This window comes from Mustela lutreola, chromosome 1 (assembly GCF_030435805.1).
Source record: "Mustela lutreola isolate mMusLut2 chromosome 1, mMusLut2.pri, whole genome shotgun sequence".
Lineage (NCBI taxonomy): Eukaryota > Metazoa > Chordata > Mammalia > Carnivora > Mustelidae > Mustela > Mustela lutreola.
The window spans coordinates 259898887-259916565 of record NC_081290.1 but is presented as its reverse complement, the minus strand read 5'-3'; the positions used below and the strand labels follow the sequence as shown (position 1 = coordinate 259916565).

General features: G+C 39.1%; 1 protein-coding gene across 1 annotated transcript in view; it reads left to right on the top strand.

The window, feature by feature from the left end:
* LOC131810950 (uncharacterized) overlaps positions 1–17679 on the top strand; it is a 170319-nt gene that overhangs the window by 132123 nt on the left and 20517 nt on the right. The window lies entirely within an intron of this gene.

Below are 17679 nucleotides of genomic sequence, written 5' to 3'. Positions count from 1 at the left end.
ACATGACTTTGTGTTATGGAAGGAGTGGGAACAACTTCCAGCTCCACGCGCCTGTAGCCTCTAGAGCTGCTCTGTCCAGTAGTGGCCACTAGCCACCAGCGGCCACTGAGGAACGTGGCTCGTTTGAACTGAGATGGGCTATCCATGTAAAATACCTGTGGGACTTTGAAGACGGAGTGTGAAGAAAACGAAAGTATCCCTCTCATAATCATTGGTATTAATTACATGTTGGAACCATAATATTTTGATATATTTGGGTTAAATAAAATAAACTATTCACATGAATTTCACTCATTTCTTTTTACTTTTATTAATGTGGCTACTAAGGTGGAAAATTTAACTTTACCTTTTCTGTTTCTGTTAGTGCCTCTCTGGAGGTCAGAGACATGTCACTTGCTTCCTGTGCCAGAGAGAGTTCTCCGTGTTGTTTTTAAGTGACTACTAGACCTTGACTTATACGTGCCTTTAAGAGCGGCCATCAGCAAACGCTTGCAGCCTATGTTTCCACTTTGTTGGTGGCCTTTCTGTAGATGTATCCAGGTGTGGGGATGTCCTGAGCAAGGTCACACACCTGAGAGTAAAAGGCAAAGTCTCCACTGAGGAATGAGACCATCCCAGAGTGGAAACAGGAGGAGTCAGACAGGAAAGAAGCCTTGGAAGCTAGTGAAGGGAGCCCTCTCTTTGGCTCTAGACCACAGGGGTTCTAGATACGCCTGAAGATGCTTCTGGGGGTGGGGATAGGGAATGTGGCTTCTGCCACCAAAGAGCAGACTGAAAGCAAGCAGGGAAAGGTTCAAGGGACCCAGCTGGCAATGAGAGAGAGCTGACCCTTCTAATCCAGACTCTCTGGCTGTGTGTTACTCTGTGGCACTATCCTTGAGCAAAGCCTGATCTACATGCTGCTCTCTGGCCTCTGTTGGGTTGGGTCTACTGGTCAGGACTAGGGTGAGCCATGGCGGTCGCGGCAGCAGAGCTGAGTGAGATGTCCACGGTAGAAGGAGACCCCTGAAATGGTCTTCTCCTCTGTAGTGTGGGCATGCTTGCTCCATGGACAACCCCAGAAATGCAGGTCTGAAGCTTGTGGGAATTATCTTTCAAGCAATACCCTCTGAGTTAATGTCTGGTGGGACTGTCGCAATGAAACCAAAAATGATCTTAGTGATGAGGAAAGATGTCCCCAGCACATGCTTGCTCAGGCTAATTCACAGAATGACCTCCAGGACATGCCTAAACCCATGGCCCAATACCAGGAGTCAGTTCTAGAGTCACTTCCCATCCTACTGAACAGAAGGATATTTCCTATACCTTGTATGTACTTTGGTTTTGTCATTATTATGTGCTAATATATTTGTTAATGGCTGTCCTCTCTACCAGGCTGTTTCCTTTTCAAGGGCTCATTGCTATACCTCCTGGCCATGGCACCATGTTTGACAGCCAGCAGGCATTCAAGTAATAGTTTTTAGAAGAAGGCAAGTGTGTGGTTAGGGCTGTGGGTTTATACGGACAGACATATGTGGATAGTGCTAGGCACTGGCATCAAAGAGTATAGGCAAAGTGCTTAGCACAGTGTCTGACATGTAGCAAATGCGTTTCTTTCTACATTACATATCCATCTGCATCGATGACCACATTGTCCTTAATAATCTTGATCTTTGGTTCTTGTTGGAAAAATACTGCCTCACTGCCTCACCAGACTAGAAGTGAAGAGACCCTGCATGTAAATATACTTACCTTGCCCTGATTTGAAATGAGAATGATGAGGGGACAGATTGAGAATTCTGTGGCTTGGTATAATTGAGGTTGGAAATGTTGTTGAGCTCAAGCAGGTGCTTTACTCCCTGGGTTGTCTGAATTGGCCCAAAGTTTGGTATAGATAAGCAAATGACCCAAGTCACCACATATTCCTGGGAGCTGCAAAGCTAAGGAATTCCTTATATTTTACTCCCAAAAGAGAAATCAGATTTGAATCCTTTTTCTGGCTTCTCTATAGCCCCAAAGGAGCTCAAGTGGGCTGATGACACAAGAATGATCTTTTAGGGAAAGATGATTTGGACAAAGTTATTGATACTTATCAAGGTCTTATAAATTTTCCGATGGCCAGCATTGGCCCTTCCCACAGTTTTCCATGGTAGAGTAATAGGTTTTAGTTATTTGGGGACTCTAAGGAAATTAATAACAGCTATTTATTTTAAAAGTAGTTTTCAAGGGGCGCCTGGGTGGCTCAGTGGCTTAAAGCCTCTGCCTTCGGCTCAGGTCATGATCGCAGGGTCCTGGGATGGAGCCCCACATCGGGCTCTCTGCTCAGCAGGGAGCCTGCTTCCCTTCCTCTATCTCTGCCTTTCTCTCTCTCTGCCTAGTTGTGATCTCTGTCAAATAAATAAATAAAATCTTTAAAAAAAAAAAGTAGTTTTCAAAATTAGACATTTTTACAAATTATTCATGAAGTAAACAGTGTAGCTTCTTAGGAAAATCGTATGAAAGTGGCATCAAATGCACCAGAAATTCCAGAAATTCTGGGTGAGAGGCTGGTGTTTACTTTTCAAGGAGGGCTGTTGAAACTTGCAGCTTTCAGGTTCACTGGTACATTCACGGAATCAAGATCTTTAAGGTTGACACTAAGAAAGATTGACAGTTTAATAAGGAATTGGCATTGATTCTCAAGATCAAATCGAGTGCTGCTGTCATTTTTATCGATGCCAAAAGACCTAAAATCAACCCTATGCCCCAAATTCATTTTAGAGTTCCATTCTTCTGTTGCCAAAGACTGTCCATCTTCCTTGATTTGGTGTTTCAGCTTCTGTCCATTTCTCATTCAGTCTGTCAGTGTCTAGTTTTATAACTGGGTGGGTACTCCTCGGTCTCCACTGAATTCCTCTGAGAGATCTCAATGACATTACTTTCTGGAATTGTTTTCTGATCTTTGACTTGCAGCCTCAGAATCTTAACTTCTAAATAGATACTGTCTTGATTCCATCCTTTTTTCTTTATTTTTTAAAGATTTTATTTATTTGGGAGAGAGAGAACACACACAAGCAGGGGAAGCAGCAGAGGGAGAGGGAAAAGCAAGCTCCCTGCTAAACAGGGAGCCCCACATGTGGCTCCATCCCAGGACCCTGGGATCATGACTTGAGCCAGAGGCAGACGCTTAACCAATGGAGCCACCCAGGTGCCCCTGTCTTGCTTCCATCCTGACAACCTTTTCTCTTCTCTTTAGAGTGTGGGGTCTGATGCCAAGCCCAGTGCCTCTAAGAAGGGTCTCCCCTCCTTCCTGATCTTGATTGCTCTGGGTAACCTCGATCAGTTTTTAGCAGCATCCCAAGAATTTCAGCACTTTGGGTTGTTTTTCAAGGAAATATTATATTATCCTTTATCTTCCACTCTTCCCAATTTCTGCCTGTCACACTGCTAGTAACACGTGACCAGGATTGGGAGGGGCACCTGGGTGGCTCAGTCAGTTAAGAGGCAACTCTTGATTTTGGTTCAGGTCATGATCTCAGGGTCATAAGATCGAGCCCTGCACTGGGCTCTGCATTGGGTATGGAGCTTGCTTAAGATTCTCCCTCTCTCCCTCTCTTTAAAAAAGAGGCTTCACTTTTCACGCTTCTTTGTCCTTGACGATGCTGTTATCTTCCCTAAACCCCCACCTTCTTCATGGTGGAATTGTCAAACTGTATATATTCATTTTTGAGAACTATAGATTGGGGACAAGTTCTGCACTTCTCTTAGTGATTCTCTTCATGCATACTGTGAGAACGGTTTAGTACGTATTCAAGTAGTTAGTTATCTAGTGTAATGGAATTGATTGGACTCCATACTTGTTCAGTTACTAGTTAGTTACGTGACTTGATTTGAACTAGTTACATTGCCTTCCCGAGTCTCAGTTTCTGGGACTATAAAATAAGAATAGTGGTATTTACCTCATGGAATTATTCTGAGGCTTATATTAGCTACCTATTAGCAAATACCTGGGAAAAGTGAAGTGATCAATAAAATTAGATCTTCTCACCCATTTTCTTAATGCTATATTCCTAAGAAGTTCCAAAGTGAAATGTAATTACGTAGTGATTTAAAAAGACTCCAGACATCCAGCATCACAAGGCCGTGTTTTCAGAGAACTGCAAAGTCAGGGTGCCCCTTTTGTGCTTTCCTTTGGCGTCTCTTTAGAAAAATAATTATTTTGTGAAATCTGCAAACTTTTGAATAAAATGGAAAAGAGACTAGATACTTTAGATATTTTTATGAACTTTGCAAAAACATTCTGGATTGAGCTGTGCTTGCATAAATTAAAATTTAAATCAAAGTAAAATTAGAAATGGAATTTTTAGGAAATTTTCAAATGTTTAAACAGAAAGCCAAACTATATACCATTTTGCAAGTTTGAAATTTTTAAAAGACCTATTCTTGCTCAAAATTGGTCAAAATCATTATCTTTGGAATGCTAGGTTCACTCCAGAGGTTATCTGTATATTTGCATTGCATATGAAAAACAAGGGGTAGTTGATGAAAAGCTTCTGTTCACAAAAGAAAAAAAAAAATCTCACGACATCATCTTTTCCTATATAGTATTGGCCTCCATTGTAAAAGAGAGTCACCCACAGACCCTCTCATTCATGGTTACAGCTGCTTTGCATTCTGTGTGTGATATAATTTCAGGAAACGTACCCTGGTTGTGAAGGGATGAGGAAGGGGCTGGCAGTTTGCTCTACATGACTTGACTGAGATGCTTCAAGAAGGTTCTTCAGTTCTACCAAGGGACAGTTTTTATAGGCTTGAAATAAATACTTTGGGGAAGACTCGTTTACAAAAGAGAATACAAAACTACAAATACGAAATTAGATCCAGGGCCTGAAAAGGACCCCAGTGGGTGAAGGGACTTTAAGATAAGGCTTCAGGAGCTCATGTGAAGAGATCTCAACCAGATCAGTATGAAAGGTAGAAGGAGCTGAAATCCTAGAGACTGAGGGGAAAGCTCAGTATAAGGCTGGTAGTGGTGGTCCCTCATCTCCAGTGGCTGAGCAGTTGTCAGAAAACTGGGAATTGGGACGCCTGGGTGGCTCAGTGGGTTAAGCCGCTGCCTTCGGCTCAGGTCATGATCCCAGCGTCCTGGGATCGAGTCCCACATCGGGCTCCTTGCTCAGCAGGAGCCTGCTTCTCCGTCTGCCTCTGCCCTCTGCCTGCCACTCTGTCTGCCTGTGCTCACTCTGACAAATAGATAAATAAAATCTTAAAAAAAAAAAAAAAGAAAGAAAGAAAGAAAAGAAAAAAAAAGAAAACTGGGAATTGCAAAAGATGAATTTGAGGATGAACACCAAGATGTTTTCTAGTGAGAATTTGTGTTTCATTACACTGGGCAAAATGTCAATGCTAAAGTCACTTTTAAGCTAATAAAAGCACCAAGAACTACTACGTAATTTGTTTTCTATATGCAATTTATCTAACTTCCATAGATGCATTATAGTGCCGTATGTGGTCTTTCAAAATAATTTGCAAACTACATGCAAAAGAAATGGAGTTTTTTGCTAGAGAACATGACTCGGAGGCCCAGTGTGATTTCTCAATTATATTGGAAATATTTTTGTAGAGGGTGAAGCATAATTTTTCCTGTGAGTTCTTTCAGTAGCATAAATATCAGAAGGATGATTTTGAAATTTCTTTTCATAAATTAAAAGTCTTTAAAAAATTTTTTTTACCTTATTTTATTTTATTATTTATTTATTTATTTTTAAAAAGAGAGCCTGGGTGGCTCAGTCAGTTAAGCGTCTGCCTTAGGCTCAAGGTCATAATCTCCAGATCCTGGGATGGAGCCCCTGTCAGGCTCCCTGCTCAGCGTGAAGTCTACTTCTCTCTCTCTACTTCTACCTCTTCTCCCTGCTCATGCTGACCCTCTCTCAAAAAAATAAATAAAAAAAAAATCTCTTTAAAATGTTTAAAGAGAGATTTCTTTTCAAACTCAGGATGGGACATTATTATTTGGCTGTTTTAATCTTCATGCTTGTATCGGTATGCTAACTATCATCAAAGTCTGTCATCTATTTTAATAATTTAAATGGTATATTTCCCTTTTTAAACATCCCTTGAATATAACCATATGGATTCTAGAGTCTGAAGACTCAGATTTATTTCGGGCACCCTCCTAGGACTTTAGGAATAGCATTTGTTTTTATCTTTTAAATATTTTCTTGGTGGAACATTTTGCTACATGTCCTGAAACGGTTAAATTGGCCTTCGAGCATCACAAGGCCATGTTTTCAGAGAACTGCAAAGTCAGGGTGCCCCTTTTCTGCTTTCCTTTGGCGTCTTTTCCTCTGGCCCTTTCTTGCCTGGATTCTGTGGAATAGCAGCTGGTTCCAACCACCCCCCCAGTCTCCTGTTTTGCTCTCAGGCTTACAGCCTGCTTACAGCCGTTGTGATGTACAATTAGCACCAAAGCACATGCAGATAATAAGAGAATCACCATAAAAGTACTAAACAGAGCAAATAACATTTCAGGCTGGATTTAATCCCAAATACTTGTTCTAATGCTGGGAGGTACAGACACCCAGAAGCCCAGTAAGATTATACTCCAGTTAGCTGTGGAGGGATGGAGATATATATATATATATATCCACTGTAATGGTCAAATTCAGACGTTAATTAGGACTGCATGCAAAGTGGGTAAATATCGTAAATTCGAAGCTAAAAAGAACCAGGAAAAAAGAAGGAAAACCTTTAGGTTTAATGTAGCATTAAACTGGTTAACTGGTTCTTCTGGTTTAAGGATGACAAGAGATGCATTCAGATTAGATGGAAAGAGTGAAACCTTCGTGAGATCTTGGGCAGACTTTAAACCAGGGAGCTGAGCTACCGCCTTGACCTTGGCCTGGCTGTTGACATCTCTGTGCGTCAGTTTTCTCTTTAAAATATAAATAAAAATAATCACATGCATTGCTGAACAACTTCTACCAAGCAACCTGAGATGATTTTTTCCTGATAAATCAGAATCCACCAGAGGATGTTTCCTGATGGTGAGATGCTCTTGCTTCTTTTCTAAATAAGTTCATTTAAATCACAGTAATAGCTGATAGTCAAGTGCTTACTTTGAAGTGGGACTGAGGTTTGGAAAAGTAAAGTCACTTTCCCAAGTTCATAGCCACACAGAACCTGCGTTTGAACCTGTTCAATCTGATTCTGATTTAAGGATACTCCTGGAGCTTCCCAACGAGGTCTCCTCCTTCCCTCTGGGCTTTCTTGAGGCTGTCATCAAAGGAGGGGCATTTGGATGGGCCCTGGAGCCCCACTGGGGTACTTGAGCTTTTCCTTCCCCTTTCCAGATGTGTGGTTGAGATGGGTGGTAAGCCGGCGCTTGGAGAGCACGCATAACAGGGCGATGCAGAGACAGTTCTGTGTGCTTGGAGGGGAGGACCACATTTGTCCAGGTAAATCTAAGCACCTTGTTTTTCAGAGGCTCAGGGATACTTAAAGTCTGCAGGGCAGTGCTAAGGGCTGATACATAATAAATACAGCTTAGTCTTTCTTTGTCTCGCTTCAGGTACGCTTTAGACAGCAGCGTGCAGGGGCTGAGAGCTGATGATTTATTAATTACATTTTCCAGATGGAATGGCAGCCTAAGGGGTGATTTTTCTACCTAAAATAGACACCGAAAATGCAGAGATGCTCCAGATCTAGTAACCGACCTTAATACTTTCATCTTTGCAACTAAACCTGTAAAGGCTGCCAAGTTGGAGGCAACTGTTCCTTTTCTGAGAGGTTGGTTTCTTACTTATTCATAGTTCTTTATGAATAATCTGCAGCCTCAAAACTTCAGTTTTTACCAAATTCAATCACAAGTCTGAATTATATTAAAAACTTACTATTACATTTATATCACAAGGTCTTTCCAGTTTAACTTTTAACAGAGCTCAGAGAGAGTGAGCTGAGGATAGAGTACAATTTCTGACTTTGGAAGAGAAATTGTTTGAAAGTCTGCATGATCTTGGTAGCTTAAATGCACCCAGGGACATTTTTGCCCAGTTTTTTTAAACAATATGTTGGATCTGACTTCAGCGCACTGGGTATTTACATCCAAAGTTATGAAGCTATTTTGCAAAGCCTAAGTGTCTGTGTGTGTGTGTGTGTGTGTGTGTGTGTGTGTGTGTGTGTTGCACCCTTTCTAATCTCCTGATAAAGCTTCTGAGCCTCAGAAACAAATCACTGGCCTCCAGAGCTTGTTGGAAGTTATTATTTTTGTTTGTTCAACGTGAAGATAGCTAATCCCCCAACACATCGCACTGTGTGTGTTTTTCTCCTCAAGCATTTGGGTATTAACTTCAGCATGGTATATACTTATTCCCTGTTTTTCCAGTTTTCGTGGTGTGCATTTTAATAGCAGAAGGGGATTTGCTGTTGATTAGGAAGGAAAATAGAGGGAGAAAAGTTCTTATTATATAAAATGATCCTTTGCTTGCATCAAGAGGATTCTCTGGGGGCTTCATTGGGAAAAAAAAACAAACAGGAGGTAAATGTCCTAGATGTTTACAGGTTAAAACATTCCATAAGTGGCTCGGAATCAGCCCTTCCTGGCAGTCTCAAGGTGGCTAATTGCTGGAGCGTCCAAACCGTTCGAGCGACTTCATTTTCCCCGGGGATCGACACTCACAACAGGATAATGCTTACCCTGATGGAAGTGTCACAGTGGGGACCCAGCTTAATTTGCTGATATGATATCAAAAATAGCATTAAGGTAATTACGTTGTGCACTTGTAATATTTCACAGGCAATAATACAGTAGAAAATTGCACTTTTTTTTTTTTTTTTGGTAACCTGGTCATTTAAAACTTTAGCTGCAGTGAAGCTGATGTATTTGATGGGTTGTTGTTTCTTAAATGTGTGCTCAATTTATAAATGCATAAATGCAGTTATTTCTCCAACCATTTGACTGAGATTAAAAGAACTGAAAGTAGTAAATGGGAACTGTTTCAACGGGTATCGTAAGAGGAGTCTTTTTAATTGTAGTAGCAGAGAAATGAGGAAAGATAAGAGCCTCCTTTGCCAAGGACAGTTTGGTATAGTAAAAACACTGCCTAAAGAGGCCAAAGACATGGGATCCAGGCTCTCTTCCCCTATCCTTGCTGTGTGACCTTGTACAAGTTCTTGAACCTCTCTGAGCTCTTGCTTCAAACAGTCGTGCTAGATGGACTGATCTTTTACAGACCATATCAGCTGTAGTATCTGTGATTCCAGAAAGAATTAAGATTTTTTTCAATTTATTTATTGATTTTTTTTTAATTGCAAAATATTTTCAGGGGTTTCATTTTACCACAGAGGTAAATTTTCTTTTTGCCAAGGGAGCATCACAGCCACCTGAATATTGGGGCTCACACTGTGTTTTCTTCAGACTGTTGAAATTTTGGCAGTGGCTTCAGGTGAAAAATGTTACTGATTTAACTTCACTGAAGAAACCCTCATCCTTCTGTTGTTCCAGGTGCACTTGGTGAGGAGTCTCAAATGCTGCCACTTTCTTAAACCACACGTGTCACTACTTTCTCATCCAGGCATTTATTTGGCAAATCCTCAGGGCGCCTGGCTGGATTAGATGGGGGAGCTTGTGACTCTTGATCTCAGGGCTGTGAGTTCGAGGCCTATGTTGGGGGTAGAGGTTACTTTAAAATAGATAAATTAAAAAAAAATATATATATATATATAGTTTCATTATTTGGAAAATCTTTATTGAGCAACTATTATGTGCTAATGCTGCTAGGCTCTGAGCATACAGTAGTGAATGAGATACAGCCCCTGCCCTCCTGCAGCTTAATCACAACTTGTGTATATGTAATGTATAATGTATATGTATATGTATATGTAATGTATAATGTATTTGTAATGTGTCAATGTATATGTAATGTATAATGTATTTATGTATAACACATAAATACATATATTTATGTATTACAACAGGATATCTTTAATCGCAAGAAACAGAAATCCACTCATTAAAGCTAATTAAGGGAGTTTCTCAGAAGGAGAGTAGGACACCTCCTACAAGCCTAGGGCAGGAAGCAGAGCTGGTTGTTACAGAGAGTGGAGCAAAGAGCCTGATACTTTTCAGGACCCAGGCAACATCTCCCCCTTTCCTTCTCCCTGGAGTCACATGTCTCTCATCACTGCTGCTTAGCTCTTTCCTTCTTGTCTTTGCAGACCACAGGTGTCTGCCCACATTCATCTACTTGCACTGCTAGCTTGCTTGACAACTTTGTGCAAATCAGGAGAAAGGACCGCTGTCTGAACACACAGTGTAGCAAGCAGAGTTTGGTGCTCACTTGCCCCCTAGCCGGGTGCTATCATGCATTTAGCCTTACGTCCACATGGCCTTATCTTAGTGAACCCAGCAAGATGTTTTCAGCTCCCAATTCCACATGACCTTCTAGTTAGTTTCCCCACAGGTCAATGACCATGTCTTCATGACCCAAAGTCAGTTTCCTCAGAGAGAGAAGTTAGTTGGGCTGGGTATCCCGTGAAGACAACCAAATGTGCCAAGAGTGAGTGAGAAGCAGACCCATGATAAATAGGGTTCTAGGGGGGAGATGCTGTACATCTCTGGGAAACACACCTCTGCCTGGGCTGGACATTCCTTAGAGGGGAGACACTACTGGGGACATGTGGCATCTGAATCAGATAAAGCTGTGTGGTGTGCTTACAGGGACCCGAGTCTTGGTCTTGCCCCTAAATCATTCAGACCCAGTGGGTTTGGAAGAGCAAGATGTTGGATGACAATGACAGCTGTTCACCATCCAGTGTCAGAAAACCCTAGGGTCTGTTGTGAAAAGCGGCAGATCAGGTCACTATACACTATACACTTTCTACACTCAGCTCCTAATATCTCATCTGAAATGGAGATGCCTGCCTTGAACATTTCAGAGTTGTCCCTTTTCCATACAGCAGTTCTCATAGGATCACCAAGACACAGGAAGTGGGAACATATGTCACAAGGGAGGAATCTGTATTTCTTGTGAAATGCAGTTCTCAAAAATCTCCACCTGCAAAAAGTGCAGACATTCATCAGGGTTATTTTTTTTTTTAATACCTGCCCCTACATGCTTTTTGGATGGAGATCTATTGAAAGGCCTATTTTGGCTGCTGCAAAGTAACTGGGAAGATTCTGTCTAGGCGGTAGGATCTCATTATACCATGAGTTGTGTCAGAGTGTATTGCACAATATCTGATATCGTGCAATATTGGATATTTTTATCCAAAAATAAATAAATGAAAAGGGCCAAAAAAATGCTTGATTTAGGTAGACTCGCCCCATTAGGAAGCTGGCCTGGATCAGGGTGGCTCAGTGTGTTGTTTATGCTTTTGCCCAGTATCTCTGCTCCACATCCACAGTAATGAGAGATAAAATATGGAAGTAGAAAACTAAAACTCTATAAAAGGCTAGGCTCAGAAATAAGATAATTATGTGGACGAGAAATGCAACTTGAATTCCCATGAGTCCTTGGGCTTGTTGACGGGGTCTGGAAGTCAACAAGGGTGATGAAGAGGTCTACTAGGGAGGAGTAAAAAGGATGAATAGTGTTCACTGGGCCATGTTCAGGGCTGCTTGAGCTGGGGGGCTAGGGCGCAGCTCTTTTGTGGAAGGGCTAAAAGAGCGGACGACTGCTTGACGCTGTGCCAGCGTTTCTCACCTTCAGTGCTGTTAACACTTTGGACCACATAGTTCTTTGTAGTAGGGTTATTTTGTACACAGTAGGGTGTTTAGCAACATCCTACTCGTGGCCTTGACCCACCAGATGCTAGTAATAGCAAACACCAACCTCCTGTTGTGACAACCAGAGATGCTCCAGACATTGCTAAATATTCCCTGGCAGCGGTGGGGTGGGGGGAGGAGGAGGGTGGGGATCAGCCTTGGTTGAAATCACTGGACAGGATTATCACAGGAAAATGGTAGAGGTTGGAGAACACAGAGTCTCCCAAGTAAGAACTTAATCAAGCTGCCCACTCCCTCGTGATTGAATCTGTTTTCCCAATAATACATGGGACAGGACCCCTGAAATACCATTAAAATACCATTAAAAGTTTTGATTGGGGTAGCCTTATGGAGGTAATTGCAAAGCTGTCAGACAAGGGGAGCTGAGCAAGCAATGAAAGGCAATCAGTCCATCAGTCAATAACAAATTAGAAATATTGGAAATAAATATAATCACTGGAAAAAGTTAACAGGATAAAGTCTAGATTTGTACACAGTTGAAGAAAGAGTTTGTGACTTGGAAGATAGCACTGAGGAGATAATTCAGAATGTGGCACTAGCAGGAAGGACATTTTAATAAAACAAAACAGTAATATTTAAAAAAATAAGTTAACAGACATGGAGATAGATCAAGGACTACAACATAAGAAAATGGCACAGATATAGCATCTGAAATGAAATTGAAGACATGACCGTCTCCTTAGGTTCAAAGTGCATGTCAAATTCTAAGCAGTAAATAAAGAAAAACTCATATCTCGACACATCATAGTAAAACTGCAATACATAAAGTATAATTTCTTATAAGTAATAACAAAGGCCAGCAGACACTGAAGTAATATGTCCAAAGGGACAATAACTGTCAACCTAGAATTTTTCTACCCCATGAAATCATTATCCCAAATCAGGGGTCTGCAAATTTTTTCTGAAAAGAGCAGATAGTAAATATTTCAGGTTTCAGGGCCCTATGGTCATTTTCACATGCTAACATCTGTGTTATATTTGGGAAGAAGATAGAGCTACTGAGTAATTTGAGACTTTTGTGTACAAATATACATTTAAGTGGGTAGGTTAAAGTATTAAGGATAACCATTCCAAGAATAGCATTACAATCTATTGCTTTTAAACCAACTGAATAAACAAGAGGAATTACCAAAAATTTTGTCAATCTAAAAGAAGCCAGTAAAAGAGAGGAGGTAAGAAGCCAGGAAAATGGATTAGCTAAGAGGAAAAAACAAAATATGAAGGCAGAAACAATTCAGTAATCACAAGAAATATAACTAACCCATTAAATGACCAAGACTATCAGACTGGACCAAAACTAAGTAAAATTAAACACCACCAAGCTGCCAATTTTAAAAGACCATCTATCATAAATTGCATTAGAAGGCAGAGACTTTCAGATGATTCCCATGCAATGGCTAATGCCAGTTCCTACAGACGATTTAATATCTTGGGGTTAGATAAATTCCAGTAGTCCCTTTTCTGAACTGAGAGCTCAACAGTGAGAGAATTGGATTAGAAGATACCTAAAGTCTTCTCAACTCAGAAGTTCCAAGATTTGATGCTTTTCTAGTGTGGCATCTTTGTGGGCAGAGCTCTATACTGGCATTCTGGGGAATTAAAACTCTGGATAACACTGTCCACTGTGATGAAGCCTGGCCTTGTCACTTGGCCATTTAGCATTTTGATTGCATTCTCAATTCCAGTTGTCACAAGTCTATGGTAAGGAGCCTTTTGCAGAAGGACAGATGCTTGTTATTACCATAAGCTTATAGGCAGCATGGAGATTGACTTGTGAGAGGCAAGAGAGGCTTTTTATTCCTAATATGTTATGAAAGTTTGATCAGAGTGGGAATTTTCTGTCATGGGTGATTAGAATCAGCTCAGATTAATATTCACTTTCCCTAATTCAGTATGAAAAGTGCCAACATAAGAACACTTTGCTATGAGATGGAGAGAAAATGCAGAATGATGCTGATCACAAGGTCTAGTGTCTCCTTTCTGGAAAATGAGAGCCTTCCTTGACCCCCTGTTTATTCTTTTTTTTAAAAAACATTTTAAAAAATATTTTATTTATTTCTTTGAGAGAGCGAGAGAGAGAGCACAGGAGCAGGGGGTAGAGGGAGAGGGAGAAGCAGGCTTCTCTGGTGAACAGGGAGCCTGAAGTGGGGCTCAATCCCAGGACCCTGGGATCATGACCTGAGCTGAAGGCAAATGCTTAACCGACTTAGCCACCCAGGTGCCCCCCCCATTTGTTCTTTTTTTAGAAAAGCTTAGCGTCCTTTTTTAGTATTAGTTATATTAGTTTAATATTAATTTTCCAGCTTTATTGAGATGGAATTGCAATGTAACATTGTATCACTTGAAGGTGTACAGTGCAATGATTTGATATTTGTATATATTGCTAAATGATTATCACAATAAGATTAGTGAACACATCTATCATCTCACATAGTTACAATTTTTTATGTGTGGTGAGAACTTCTAAGATCTACAATCTTAGCAACTTGCAGATATGTAGTATCATAACCTATAGTCACCATTATGTATATTACATCCCCAAAACTTATTCATCTTATAATTAGAAGTTTGTACCCTTTGACCACCTTTACCAGTTCCTCCCGCCTCCCTCCCCTGGCAACCATCAATCTACTCTCTGTTTCTATGAGTTCAGGGGTGTTTTAGATTTCATATACAGATGAGATCATATAGATACGAGTATTCATTTTTCTCTGATTGATTTATCTCAGCATAACGCCCTCTAGGTTCACCCATGTTGTTGCAAATGGCAAAATTTCCTTCCCTTTATGGCTAAATAATATTCCACTGCACATACAGACTACATTTTCTTTATCCATTCATTTGTCGATGGACAACTTAGATTGTCTCTGTATCTTGGCTTTTGTAAATAGTGCTGCAGTCAACATGGGGATGTATTCATCTTTTCAAGTTAGTATTTTAGTTGCCTTTAGAGAAATACCTGAGGTGGGATTGCTGGATCACATAGTAGTTCTAGTGTTTTGTTGTTGGTGGTGGTTTTGTTTTTTTTGTTTGTTTTGTTTTTGTTTGTTTGTTTTGAGGAACGTTCATATTGTTTTCCTTAGTGGCTGTACCAATTTACATTTTCTCCAAAAACACAAAAGCGTTTTTTCTTCACATCCTCACCAGCACTTGTTATTTCTTGTCTTTTTGATAATAACCATTCTAACATGTATGAGGTGACATCTCAGCATGGTTTTGATTTGCATTTCCCTGATGATTAGTGTTACTGAGCACCTTTTCATATACCTGTTGGCCATCTGTATGTCTTCTTTGGGAAAAGAAGATCTTTTCAGATCTTTTGCCATTTTTTAGTCAATTGTTTGGGTTTTTTGTTTTGTTTTTTCTTTGTTTTGAGTTATAGGAGTTCTTTATATAATTTGGACATTAATTCTTCAATAGATTTGTGGTTTGCAAATATTTTCTCCCATTCTTCAGGTTGCCTTTTCATTTTGTTGATTTTTTTTTTAGTTGTTACACAGTAGCTTTTTAGTTTGATGTAGTCCTACTTATTTATGGTTGCTTTTTTTTGCTTGTACTTTTGGTGTAATATCCAAATCATTTGGAAAAGAATCACATTGAGATGGCTTTGGGTAGTATGGACATTGTAATAATATTATAATTTTTAGTGTGGATCTTTCACCTTCTTGGTTAAGGTTATTTCTAAGTGTCTTAATGTTTTTGATGCTATAGTAAATGAGATCACTTTCCTTACTTCTTTCTCATAGTTTCTTATCGGTTTATACAAACACAACTGATTTTGTATGTTGATTGTCATATCTTGCAACTTTACTAAATTCCTTTATTATTTCTCATTTATGTTGTTAATCTTTTTTCTTTTTTCCTATGCTATGTTTCATCTATTTCTGCTCTAATTTTTATTATTTTCTTCCTTCTGCTAATGTATGGCCTAATTTGTTCTTCTTTTCCTAGTTCTTGAAAATGTAAAGTTTTTTGTTTGAGATTCTTCTTTTATTTAAACTTCCCTTTTAGAACTGCTTTTGTTGCATCCCACAAATTTTGATATAATGTGTTTTAATTTTTATTTGTCTTAGTTTTTTTTTTCTCATTTGATTTCTTCTTTGATCCATTGCTTGTTCAGAAGTGTGTTTAATTTCTATGCACTTACAAATTTTCTCACTTTTCTCCTATTACTGAATCCTAATTTCATAACACGGTCAGAAAAGATACTTGATGCAATTTTTATCTTCTTGAATTTGATGAAACTTGGTTTGTAGCCTAACAATCCACTCTATCCTAAAAGATGTCCCATATATACTTGAAAAGAATATTCTGCTGCTGTTGGATGGAATGTTCTGAATGTATTTGTTAGGTCCATTTGGTCTATAGTGTTGTTCAAATGCATTATTTCCTTATTGATTCTCTGGATAATCTTTCTATTATTGAGAGTAGGGTAGTAAAGTCCTCAACTCTTATTGGATTCTATTTATTTCTCCTTCAGTTTTGTATTTATTTTATATATTTAGGTGTACTGATGTTGGATGCATAAATATCTAGAGTTGTTTTATATATATTATTTTTTCTATATATATAATAACTTTTTGTGTCTTATCATTTTTAGCTTAAAGTCTGTTTTTTTAAGTATAGGTACCACTGATTTCTTTTGGTTACCATTTGTTTGAAATATCTTTTTCCATCTTTTCACTCTCAGTCTTTATATGTTCTTAAAGTTAATGTGAATCTCTATAGGCAGCTTATTACTGGCTCTTGTTTATTTACCCATTCAGCCATTCTAGGTCTTTTGATTGGAGAATTTAATCCACTTACTTTTAAAGTTATTATGAATAGGCAAGAACATACTATTGCCATTTTTCCCATTGTTTTCTCTTTCGTAGGTATTTGTACCTTGCTTTCTGTCTTGCTGCCTTCCTTTGTGATTTGATGGGGATTTTTATTTTTTTGGTGGTGGTATGCTTTAACCTCTTTATCATAATCTTTTGGGTAACCGCTAAAGGATTTTTTATTGGTGTTGTCACCATGACACTTACAAAAATTATCTTATATTTATAACATTCTGTTTTAGGTTGATATCATCTTGGGATCCATAGTATACAAAAACTTTACACTTCTTCCCCCTCATATTTTAGGTTATTGATGTTACATTTACATTTTTATATTGTGTATCTAATAACAAGTTATTATAGTTGTTTTTAATATGTTTAATTTAGTTTTTAAAATTGTTTTAAAAGATTTTATTTACTTATTTGACAGAGGGAGAGACAGAGCACAAGTGGAAGGAGCGGTGGGCGGAGTGAGAGAGAAACAGGCTCCCCACTGGGCAGGGAGCTGGATGCAGGGCTTGATCCCAGGACCCTGAGATCATGAGCTAAGCCAAAGGCAGATGCTTAGCCAACTGAGCCACCTAGGCATCCTATGCTTAATATAGTTTTTTAGATACCTTTTAAACTTTTAAACAACAGTTGTAAGTGGATTATGCATTACTATTACAATATTAAAGAATCTGACTTTGACTGTATATTTACTCTTACCAGTGAGTTTTACACATTCATGTGTATTATGTTAATTAGCATACTTTTATTTCAGCTTGAAGAACACCTTTTAACATTTCTTATAAGTCAGGTCTAGTGGTGATGAACTCCCTCAGCTTTTGTTTTTTGGGGAAAATCTTTATCTTTTCATTTCTGAAGGACAGCTTTGCCAGTATAGCATTCTTGGTTGAATTTTTTTTTTTCTTTTAGTATTTTAGTTTAAAGTATCATTCTACTTTCTCCTGGCCTGCAAACTTTCTGTTGAGGAATCTGTTGATAGTCTTATTTCCATTCACAAATTAATAAGAGTAAGAATAAGAATGGGAATATTGATATGTAACAACCATATAATGAGTACTTAACTATGTACCAGTAATGGGACTAAATCATTTATAGCTATTAACTCCC